This window comes from Hipposideros armiger, unplaced genomic scaffold (genome assembly GCF_001890085.2).
Source record: "Hipposideros armiger isolate ML-2016 unplaced genomic scaffold, ASM189008v1 scaffold_120, whole genome shotgun sequence".
NCBI classification, from domain to species: Eukaryota; Metazoa; Chordata; class Mammalia; order Chiroptera; family Hipposideridae; genus Hipposideros; species Hipposideros armiger.
In genome coordinates, this window is record NW_017731470.1 from 2,328,699 (window position 1) to 2,341,472 (window position 12,774).

The window sequence follows — 12,774 nt, forward strand, 5'->3', positions numbered from 1 at the left end:
CTCAGAGACAAGTTGATTACATCAGGAGCGGGCAGCCCTCTTCTCAACCCACATTTTTATTCCGAGAGGGAAGTGGCATTTTTAAGGCCGGCCACTTGCCTGTCTACCCTCTACTTTCACTCACAATTCCTCTTTTTCTAGCAGAAGACATTCTTGTTTTTTTTTTTTTGTTGTTGTTGTTTTTTTTAGTGGGAACTTAACTTAAATCACATCCTGATTTCTCTCTACCCACGGCTTGAGAAAGACTTTGTAATCAGACCGTGGTGCTTTGCTCTTCATATGTAAGGGGGACTTTTAGAATATAGAAATTCTTTTCTTTACCAATTATGCTGACTTCACAACTCAGGAGACTCAATAAAGTCAGCTTTGAGATTCAAAGCTGGCCAATTACCTCTTCATTTTGGTGTGTGTATCTTCTCTCTATAGGCGTGAATACCACATACAGCCCTACACATTATTAGCGTCCCTCCATTTTTCTCTGATTTTTACCCCTCCTTGATTCCTATTCCCAACCCAGGGAGAGCCCCACTAAAACATGGTTTATGGGGGGAAAACAATGCTAGAAAATGTTCAAAAAGTCACCCCCAATATACACAAATAACAGTAGCTCCAATTTCTTGAACACTTGGTATGTGTCAGACATTGTGCTGAGCTCTTTTCATATATTCTTTCAATTCTCACAAGAACTATAATTATCACCATTCTACAGGTAAATGAACTGAGTCTTAAAGATTGTAAATATTTGCTGAACATCACACAACTAGTAATAAGCAAAGACGTCTGACAGCAAAGTCTACTCACAATCACTGTTTTACTTTGCTTCATAGATATGTCATGATACGGAGTAAGAATGCTACCTGAACCTAGGTGAGCCAGTGCTTGGTTACTAGCTAGTGTCAGAGCTTCAGAGAGAAGGGGAAACAATGCCAGATAATCTAAAAGAAGAATGTGGATTTGGGGGGAGAACCTAAAAGGGACAGAATGAGGAAAGATAAATGTAAAATACGATGACTGAATGCTGTTCACTGTGACCACTTCCCCAGCTCTCCCCCCAAATCATCAGTGAAGGTCACAAACATTGTGATATTCTTGATGCTCTTTGAGATCGTGTAGAAAAATTAAAAGCTGTTTACTTCTGCACCCAGCTGGAGATGCCTGTAGATAGATGATAGGTAGATAGGTAGGTAGATAGATAGATAGATAGATAGATAGATAGATGAATGGCACGATGGTTAAGAACTGGCTTGGGATGCCAGAGGGCCCCGGTTCAGATCCCACATATGAGGGCCAGTGACACTGCCCTCCACAGCTAAGATGCTGAACAACAGCTCAACCTGGAGCTGGGCTGCCGTGAGTCGCCGGTGCCAGTGTGGGCTGCAGCCCCTGCTGCAGTGGGCTGCCATGGGCTACCGTGTGTAGCCAGCAGCCAGTGTGAGCAGCCATCCAGAAGCCAGCGACTGATCTGCCTTGCACGGGAAGAGCGCAATGATGGTGTCAACTTGGGCCAGTGAAGCAACGTCCTCTACAACTAGACTGAAGAACAAAACAACAGCAACTTGTCTGTTTCCCTTCCCCAATTCCCCAGCGCTGTTCCCATTCTCCCAGTTCCCCAATAAAAAATTTAAAAAAAGAAATGTCTTTGAGCACCTCTTGTAATTGCAGAAGTCAAACATGACTTGTAGTCATCTTTTATTATCAGTATATATTGAGTATTGCAATTTTAATACAGTTTCCCTTTCCTAAACTGTGTATGCATTTTTTGGGCACCCTCTGTATATAGAGAGAGTAGCAGACAGACAGAGATTTATTATAAGGAATTGGCTCATGTGGTTATAGAGGCTGAGAAGCCCCAAGATTTACATTTGGCAAACTGGAGACTCAGGAGAGGCAATGGTATAATTCCAGTCTGAGTCCAAAAGCCTGGGAACCTGGAAAGCCAACGGTGTAAGTTCAAGTCCAAAGGCAGGAGAAGACTAATATCTCAGTCAGGCAGAGATAATAAATTCTCTCTTACTCGGCCTTCTTGTTCTATTTAGGCCTTCAGTGGCCCACCCACTTTGGAGAGGGCAATCTGTTTTACTCAGTCAACCAATTCAGATGTCAATCTCATCCAGAAACACCCTCACAGACACACCTAGAATAATGTTTTAGTATCTGAGCACCCCATGGCCCAGGCAAGTTAATGCATAAAATTAACCATCACGGATAGGAAACCCCCAGATGGTATTTGGCTCAAATATAAGATATAAAAAGAAGAAGAATCCATGCCATTGGGGAAGGTGGTTTCCTAGGAGATATGCTGTTTTATCTAATAATGACAGATGGGAATTTTTTAGTTGGGAGAGGGAGCAGCACATTTAATTTTTACTTTTTTAAATATATTTTTATTTTGATAAAATACATTACATAGCGTTTCCCATTTTAACCATTTTTAAGTACATAATCCAGTGGCATTCAGTACATTCACAGTGTTGTGCAACCACCTCCAATATCATGGCATGTCTTTGATAGACAAAAACAGTGTGTGAAAGGTCATTATCAGCAGAGGAAAGGAGTAAGCTAGCATAGATAAATGAAATGCCAGGAAGCCGCAACAAGTTGGCTATAGCCAGAGGACAGAATGCAGTGAGTGGCTGAGAGAGGATTGACTTTCAAGATAGGAGTCTAGAAAAGCAGACAGAGCCAGATCATGGAGGGTTTTTTAAGCCATGCTATTGAGTTGCAGTTTTTTCCTATAGGCCAATGGGAAGCCATGGAAGCGAATGGGCTGAATAACTCAGAGAAGTGTGTCCCAACCAGACCTCTGTTAATGATGATCAGTCTGCGTAGTACCTGCTGTTGACACCCACCTTGGCTCCCATGCACATCCCAAGCAGCTGTGTCTCTGCTTCTTTGCCCAAGGGATTGGCCAGCTTGCTCAGCCTATGCACAGGACTCCTCTGATGTGCTGAGGATTTAATGCCCCAAGAGAACCCTCAACCGTTAAGGGACAGAGGTCAGTTAAATGCTCCAGCTTCTGCATCTCTCATGTAATGGTTCCACGTGGTTGCTCAGAGGGTCTGTAGCAGGATTGAGCCCCAGTTGCCTACCGTAGTCACCAGATGTAGTAACATTAACATACATTTTATTGGCTTTTCTCCCTCCCCTATATCACTTTCCTCACTTCCTCATTTGGGATTCCTAGGATCACCTCCCAAATGCTACCTATGTCCAAATCCTTGTCTCAGGTTCTACTTTTGGGGGAAACCAATCTAAGGCAAGTGGTTCCTGAAGTAGTCTCAGGTGGAGCCTGCAATTGGCTCACTTCAGTCAGATGGCAACCAGAACTGCATTGCTGGTGGTTAAGTGCAGCTGTGATAACCCCTGCCAGCCTGAGCATCACAATTACTGAAATGGTCGCCTGTGATGGGTTGGGTGGAAGAGGAAGCCCTGGCTTAATGATCTCTCGAGCACTTGAAAAATATGGGGGCACTGGAAATGCTAAGGACTGTGGAATTATTAATTGGAGACAGTGAACAAAAGCCTCAGGTCAACTGACCATCATCTCGCTGTGGCACGTTGTGAAGGCCAGAGGTCCTCCATGGAAGCATTTAAAGAAGGCCTCATCTCTTGCATCTGTAGGACAAAACTGTGTTGAAAATCAGGTCTAGGATTTGATGTAAGGATGATAAACCTACAAAGGAGGCTGAAATCACAGCCCCCAGGAGGTCTTCCATGTTAAAAATCAAGCTCTCACAGGGACAGAGTTGGTCTCGAAGACCTGGGATGGGGACATTGGGTAGACAGTCCAGACTCGCAGAACAGTCCTCTCCTCCCTAGCAGAAGCAAGCAACCTCTCACTGCCCGCAACCATTCAAAAGCCTCACCTGAGGCAGATGCCTCACAAGGTGCTATGTCTTCCTCGCTTCTAGACCAATGACTAGGATAAGGTCTTAAAATATCCTGAATGGAAAAGTAAAGTTCATGCCATGGGAAGAAATGGCTTATCCACCAAAAAAGCTATAGGACCTGGGTGATACGTCCAGTAGGCACTGAAGGAACATATATATGGGAGTAGATCTTAAGAATGTTAAATTGAGAGACGGATTGGTGGAATGAACCACCCCTCAGAAAAAATAAACCATCCACTCAGAGACAAGTTGATTACATCAGGAGCAGGCAGTACTTCATCTTACTAGGGCTTATGTTTCAATTTCCCTTCCCTGCTTGCAGTGCCCCCTGAAAGCCCCATTACCCAAGGACTTATACTCTCAATTGATTGACATGAGCTCCTTCACAACATTTCCTTAAACTAAGGGAGCTCAGGTGTGACAGTGGGCACATGACGATAAGATCCACTGGTCTTTCCATATACTGCATCTCCCAGAAGCTGCCAGACTGACAAGATATTAAAACAGCCTCCTAAGTCTCAGCTAAGGTACCAGCTCAGAGATGACACATCTTAGAGTTGGGATCAGCCCATTGTACTGTCACTCCTGTGTCTTATTTGGGGGAATTTGTGCTTTTTCTAATAGAAAATCTAGGCTCTATGAGATTAGAAATCTAAATTTCCAAGGTGGGTAAAATATTTCAACCAGGGGACATAATACGGGTTTTACTGAACCTAAAGCTACTGTCACTGGTCATTTTGGGTTCCTCATGAAGATAGACCAGCAGGTCAACAATCAGTGTTAATACACTTGTAAGGATAAGTGACCTTGATTATCACAAGGAAATATAGTTGCTGTTGCAAAATCAGTAGTCCCCCCTTATCCACAGCTTCGCTTTCCACGGTTTCAGTTACCCATGGCAACCATGGCATGAAAATATTAAATGGAAAATTTCAGAAATAATGTTTTAAATTGCGTGTCGTTCTGGGTAGTAAGATGGAATCTCGAGCTGTCCCACTCTGACCCACCTGGGACGTGAATCGTCCCTTTGTCCAGCATCTCCAACAATATACGCTCCCCTCCTGTGAGTCGCTTAGTGGCCTTCTCGGTTATCACATAAGCTGTCTCAGTCTGCAGTGCTTGTCGCAATGGCTACACCGTTCACCTCACTTCATCTCATCATATAGGCATTGTATCATCTCACATCATCACAAGAAGGGTGAGTACAGCCCAATAAGATAAGATAAAATATCTCAAAATAAGATATTTTGAGAGAGACCACATTCACCTAACTTTTATTACAGTATATTGTTATAATTGTTCTATTTTATTATTCATTATTGTTGTTCATCTCTTACTGTGCCTAACTTATAAATTAAACTTTATCATAGATATGTGCGTATAGGAAAAAACATAGTATACATAGGGTTCGGTATTTCACAAAGTTTCAGGCATCCACTGGGGATCTTGGAAGGTATCCCCAGCAGATAAGGGGGAAACAATTAAAGCCTCAGTGACAACTGCATCTATGGGGGTTGTAATTCATTTAGCGAATCCTCCCATTTTTAAAATTCAATTTTAGAGACTATAGCCCACAACTACCTTGAAGCATCAATATCAGAGCCTACTCAATGTGGGGCAGGGATGATGTAAGCAAAGCCGGGAGTGGGGAACTGTAGCAGACAGTGTAGAGGTCCCATCCATGTCTCCTTGACTCACCTCTGATTTAGCCTGCAGCTGGTGGGCAGCTGCCTTACACACTGACGGCTCCCCACCCAGGGCACCTGGCTTTCTGCCTCTTGGAATGAGAGCTTTACCTGGCACCATGGGAGCTTGCTCAGCCTGCACTCAGGGAAGCCCAAGAGCAAATCTCAACAATGAAGGACAACAGTCACCGGACAAATACCCATCCCCCGTCCTTCAGTAGAACTATTTTGAGACACGTTCTGCACAGCTCCTCAGAGGAGCCCCAGAAATAATGAGCTCTAGGTGCAGTGATATGACTATAAACAATGCTTGATTGTCTCTTTTCCTATGCTATCCTACTCTTCTTATTCTCTATTTGTGCTACTTCAGATCACTTCCCAACAGCCTACCCTCAAATCCTTGTCTCAGGAATCCAAATTAAGGCAGTGCCATGACAATAAATAAATAAATAAATACATACATAAATAAATAAATAAGGAAGTGTTCCTAGTGTCAAAACCTCCTCTTGATGACTTACAATTCATTTTAGCACATTAATAGTTCTGAAATTTATATAGTAATTTTTAAAACTCAAAATAAAATCCTTTAAACCTTATTTATCTCTGTATTTCCCAAATATATTTTTGCATGGTCATTTAAATATAGTGTTAAAGGAGAGCTCTACGGACACCCTGGACCACCAGGAAGATGAACAAGTGGGTCCTAGAGCAAATTAAGCCTGAAACATCACTAAAGGCAAAAATGACAGAACTGAAGTCCTTCTTCAGAGAAGGCAGGGTTCTTTGGAAAAGACAACAATGCTGGGGGAAAATAGAGGGCAGCAGGAAAAGAGGAAGACCAAATATGAGATGAATTGACTCCATAAAAGAAGCCATAGACACGAGGCCACAGGAGCTGAGCAGGGCTGTGAGGAGTGGACATTGTGGACATCACTCATTCATAGGGTCACCAGGAGTTGGAGCTGACTCAACACACACGATAAGAGAAACGACTTGGAAATCAAACCTGTTTGAATGATGGCTCCATTATATACTTTGGAAATCACTAACCTCTCTAAGTGTCAGTATCCCTAATTTGAAAATGGAGGTAATAATGTATTTATCTAATGGGATTGTTGTTAAGGCCAAATGAAATAAAGCCTGGTAATAGTGAGGAAGTGGTAAATGGTCGATATTGTTGCAATTATTTGACCACAGACTCTCTTTTAGTAACATCTGTTAACATCTAGAACATGAATATTTTTTGGAACATTTCATATGCATTCCTCTAAGGAAAATCGGACCTCTCACCTTGTGCTGAGAATTTTAGATTATAAATCTATATGGTGACTCTTCTTTTACAAGAGTCTTAAAGACATTTGTAGAACTCAAAAGAAAAAAAGGCATTCCTACAAGTTAATTCTTGCGAATGAGAAACCTATGTATAATGTGTCAGTTTGGCACAGAATATAAGTCTTATGAAGCTTCTTTGAGAATTCTCATGTCGTCTGGTTTTCCAAATTCTGGTCAGTAAAAAAAGATGTTTCTGGAGCAAGTTCTGCGTTTCAGATGTAGAAGTTGTCTACACTTGTCTTCCAGTCCTAACTCATGCTGTGATGACTCACTCACCCCCGGACTGAAGGATTGGGCGGCTGTTACCAAAACAAACATGGGGCCCCAAACAGTCCTCTCCTCATGGACAATCTGCTTAAAAGAAAGACCACAGAAACAGGCTGCTGCTTTGTGTTTAATATTCTCCCATTCCTCATTTATTTTGAAGAGCTTCCCTACGATTACATCTATAAATTCTGAAAATTTGTCTAGCTTCTTCTTAAGACAAAACAAAAACAAAAAGTCATGTAAAAGAGGGTGAACAACTAGGTCTGTTTTATACATAAGCCCCTTAATACCCAACAAACTGAACTGAGAAGACTCAGGTGGAAGGCTGGAAGCAGGCTCTCTGCTGGAAATGGCTTTCCTTTAACAACTCAAGCTTTATCATGGTTCCAGGACAGCACCCCTCTGTGCAAGCATGAGACAAGTCATCCCTTGATTCCAGAGTCCCACTGAGGCTGAGAATTAGCCAGGTGTAGCTGAAAGCTTATTGTTCATCTTCTCAGGTAGGAAGAGCAGAAGGAACATTCTGAGCTGAGGAACTTCAATGTAGCATTTCTTTCTTTTTTATTTTTTTAAATTTTATTGAGGAACAGCCATGGTCATCGGTTACACATTGCTTTCATGCTACAATGGCATATTTGATTCTTTTAAGGAGGGCACAGCTCACAGTGGCCCATGTGGGGGATCGAACCGGCAACCTTGGTGTTATCAGCACGATGCTCTAACCAACTGAGCTAACCGGTCACCTCCTCTTTTCTTTTCATTTTTTTATTTTTTTTTAATTTTTAATATGGCATAGTTTCCCTTGAGGTACTTGGGTATTTGCAGCATGTGAGAATAGAAAAAGACAAACATCATTTGACTCCGTTTTTACTTTGATTGGTGATGTTTTCTGAATGTTGAATTTACCCTTTAAAGATATAAGTTGGAGAATGGGGAGTGTGTTCGCTCAGGTACTAAATTCCTGATACTGATACAAAAGCTGCCTCTGTGTTGAGCTTTATAGAAGAAAACTTGGGGAGGCAAGGATAGGGGTGTGTACAGGGTGTGTACAGGGCGGGTGGAGGAAGGCTTGACTTTCTTAAAACAATCCCAGGCCTCCTCTTTCGTGTGGGGACTGCTCCATGTGGTGTCTGGGTGACCTGACCCCACAGCCAGGCTGCTCGGTGGTGCTTTGCAGCTGTGCCCTGCACAAGGGCACCCATTCCAGGGTGCTCCTGGCAGACGGCGGCATCAGTCCTTTTCCTAAATTATAACAACCCTACCGGGAAGATCTCCCCAGAGCGAGGACAGGGAGGCATGGATAATATATTGTTGTAAGAAGGCATTTGTGTTTGTTTGGAGTTCGCCAGGAATTTATTTTTTCATGTTGATGTCTCTAGTCTTAATGTACCCAACTTCTGACCCCCTAGACATCCTCAGATGAGATCATTCCAATGGTAAATTCTAACAACATGAAATTAACCATGGCAAAGGCCAGCTTCCTATACATACTTCATTTCATCAATCTTCAATATCTGCCCTGAAGCCAGTTTTTCGTTTTTCTTTTTCCTTGAAAAAAAGCGTTGGGCATTGAGGTGTTCAGCTTGACTAAGAACTGGGTGGGGTGGAATTTGGAAATATGAATTTTCACTGAAGCATTTCAAATTACGCGTGTCCACTGAGTAACCAGAATAGAAAGCAAAGAAACAAATGATTCGCATAGGGAACTTGCTTTCAAAGTCTCACTGGGCAATTTACTTTTAGAGATTAAATTCAGAGTTTGTATTTCAAATCTAAGTGTTCTCTCTAAAAAGTGATTTATTCAAAAGCAGTTGATAATAGGTTAATTGCTTTGAATCTTCATACTGGAAAAACTGGCTGGGCAAACCATTATACAACCATCTATTTATGAATATTTAATGACTCATTATCACTATGACAATCTTATGCCATTTAAATCAACAGGATTCCAATTCTTCATGATCGAACCATCTTTGAACATATGCGTGCACGCGCACACACATACTTCTGAGTTTTCCTTTATTTCTGCATCGAAAGAAATATTGTTAATCTGGAGATTAACAATGAAGCACAGGATAGCACAAGTGGAATATCATTAACATGACAGGATCTGAACCTCTTTTAATTTCCCTTTTTTGGCTGTCTTTTCCCACACCTGAGGTGTGTTATTCTCACCTCTGCCACACCCAGTAAAATACTCCCAGATACTTACCAGGATTGCAAAATCGAGGAACAAAGGACGGTATGTGTGACAAGGCAAGCCTAACTCTCCGAAGGATTATCTCAAAAATCAAAGGGCTCTGACCCTCCACTGGTGGTCCTAAGCTCAGTGTGTCTTCAGAAATTTTAAAACCTGAAACCACTCTACAGAGATAAAATAAGGCAATCTTTTGACTCCAAAGACCTGTTTTTAAAACTCCACTACAAAATTAACTGCTGCAGAAAGAGTGAGGAAAAGAATTCAAAACAGGGAGCTAGGCATTCTGCTCTTGGCCTCAATTCCAATTACATCCTTACTGCATAATTGTATGAAATAGCCTTGTTCAGTCATCCCCTTTTCATAGCAATTTAGATTTCAAAATCCTTTGCTTTCTTGTTATGGCTTTACCAACTGGTAATCCTTTGAATTTCTTTCTGTAGAAGGGAATTAAGTATTAGAGGGCTATTAAAAATGTTTACTTGTGTCTTCCACCTAAATTAAAGTCAAGGTGTCAGTTCAGACAATTGCTTCTAAGGCGATGTCTTCCTCAAATGTGATATGCTTTGTTCATACGTGCTCTAGTTTATTTGAGGATTTGTGGGGTAAAGGTGGAGGGTTAAATAATTAACTTGTGATGTAAACCATTTTTATATTACAAGAAGCATGGCCATATTTCAGATTAAACATTTACATATATAAAAATTTAAGATAAAACATAGGGATTATGCATTCGCTTTCCTCTACTTGAGTACATGGGTGAAAAAGATTTAGTCACAGGATGTATGAAAGTGAAAAGGAGCCCTTCTTCCAAGCATTTCTATTTCTGATCAAGAATATTCCATAGTGTAACAAAAGCCAAAACGATGGGATATAGTATATCTATACCTATGTATGTCCTATCTACATGAACATCATGTGTTCACTATGCATTTTTTTCTGTAATACATGTTTCAAAATATCCTATAAATAATAAAGACAATATTCTTTACAGTATATGGATGATTCTAATGTCTAAAAATATTGTACTTCAGTTAGGACCAGTTATCTCTAATAGCAAAAGCAGTACATTTTAGAAAGGCTAGAAATGAGTGCCTCAGAGACGCTCTTGGTTTTTATTTATCAGGCACTCTCCATCAGGCCAGCAATTCAAGACCAGACATTCTAATTTCAACCACACCCCTGGGATGCTTTGGAAAATGGTTCATACCTGTGATGTGTATTGAAATAATGACTTACATGGTCCAATCACAGAGAAGTGCTCCAAAAGAAGACAGTCCCATCATGAAAACTCAGAACAATGGGGACTGTGTTTCTCAAACACTATGCAGCGTGATTCATAGAGCCTAAGATTTCTGAATCCTTTTCTCTTTCCTGTTCATTTCCTTCAGCTGCCCATCTCATCCCCACTCTCTTTGAATAACCAGTCTGCTCCCAGGCCTAGTCCTTCACACATCTGATCCTTCTGCTTTATCCCATGCTTCTCCATTATACAATGCCCCCCAAACACCCTGGGAAGACACAACCCTCCCTGCAGTATGGATACACGGAAGAGGTTGAGGGACCCACACCAATACAAGGGTAGGAGGGGAAAGCCTGAGAATACTGATAATACCTACTGTGCTATTCTCTACTGCACCAAACAATACAATACTGTATTTCTTGTCTATTATTACTGTTATTTACTAGCTATGTGACCTTGAGAAAGTTACTTCACATCCCTATACATCCATTACTTCTCTGAATAATTACATCCATATCAGAGGGTCTCAGGGAGGTTTATATGGATTAGTACATGAGAAGCACTTAGAAAAGAGGATGCTACCTAGTGAGCATGATCATCATCCCTGAGTTTTGCGTACAGGTAAGCACTGTAGGTCACTGACTCCAATGTGTAAATTTGGGGTGGGGGGTCTAATAGGGGGAAGGGAAGGCCAGGCCAACTGTCAAACTCCTCCTGGAGCAGACTTCTAATCCCCCAAATTTACGCCCTCCCCCTTTCCCATTCCCACCTTTTTTCCTGCCAACTCCAAACTTGGCACCTCTGGCACTTATCAAGCAGCACAGCTGTTACTTCTGTGACAGCCAACTTGAATTTATTCTAGATGGCTTCACTGAGCTGACAATGTCACTCATTTTTCATCTTCCAGAAATTTGACAAAGTCTCTGGTCAGCTAATGGATCCCTTTTTACCTATGGATTTATTCCCCCTGGCACTTGTTTATTCTTTTTTTTTATACTGGTCAGAAGTGATTACTTAATAGAGTCTGCTCCACCATTTTAAATCAGAACTTCGCTGGAATGCAAATGAAGTTTTTCTTCAAAGCTTAGGGTTCCTTATGCTCATGATAAAGTCTACAGTCACTTATTTCATTCACCCAATTAAAGAAATATTCTTTCATTTTCAACTAAAAACAAAAAATGCTATCATAATTTAAAAGATTATAGTCATTGTTTCTACCTATGAAAATCAATTTGAAAAAAACACAAAATATGCATCATATTACCCTTTTTCCTTTTCCCAAGAATATTGAGTAAATTAACAAATGAGCAGATAGACATACAAACACACTGAATCAGAGAATTATGAAAAGGGATCATTTGCTATCCTTTTATAGAGGAAGTTATAAGGCCAGTGGGGAAATGAACTACCCAAGCCTAAGAGCTAACAAGAGCCAACATTGGAATGTGACTCAAATATGCCCTTTTCAGGTATGCCTAAAAAAACAAAACAAGTCAATTCAGCATTCGTGTATATTATACTAGTAGGACTCTCTTTCAGCAGCAAGTGTGTGTAGCAAAAATCAACCTAATTAAGTTATTATGACTATATTCTTCCATTGTTTTTATTTCCTTAAAAAAGGAAAGTCTATGAAACTTTTGTCAGTCCAGCAGTAGATGGTTTTGAAGCTAAAACTAATTACATTCCATAGTCACTTTGTGTGACAACTGATAGACGTTGACATATTACTCCTTTGTTACATTCAACAGTAAATGGCACTTAGCATATCTGACTACTTATAGTGTAAGCGTGAGATAATTGCTTGGGAACCTAGAACTGCTTATTTAATGGGTGGGGACTCTTAATATAATTACAGAGCCGAAAACCACCTCAGCTTTACCATGGGAAATCGCATACAATGCATTGTTAGGCTCCAGATGGTTTCTCAGTCGAATTCTTCATTGCTCTCCAGGATTCTCTGGAATTCTCCTACTCTGTTTGTGACATAAAGGTATCTGTCTTGGTGAATGTGATCCAACAAGGAATGGAGGATCTCTACTTGTACGAGGCTGAAAGAAGTGGAACAGTTTAGCCAAAGTAATGACACTTAGTGTGTCTTTGTCCCAACTGTTTCACATTAAAACGCTTCTATTAATTACATCAGCTTATTCGTCCCAGGAA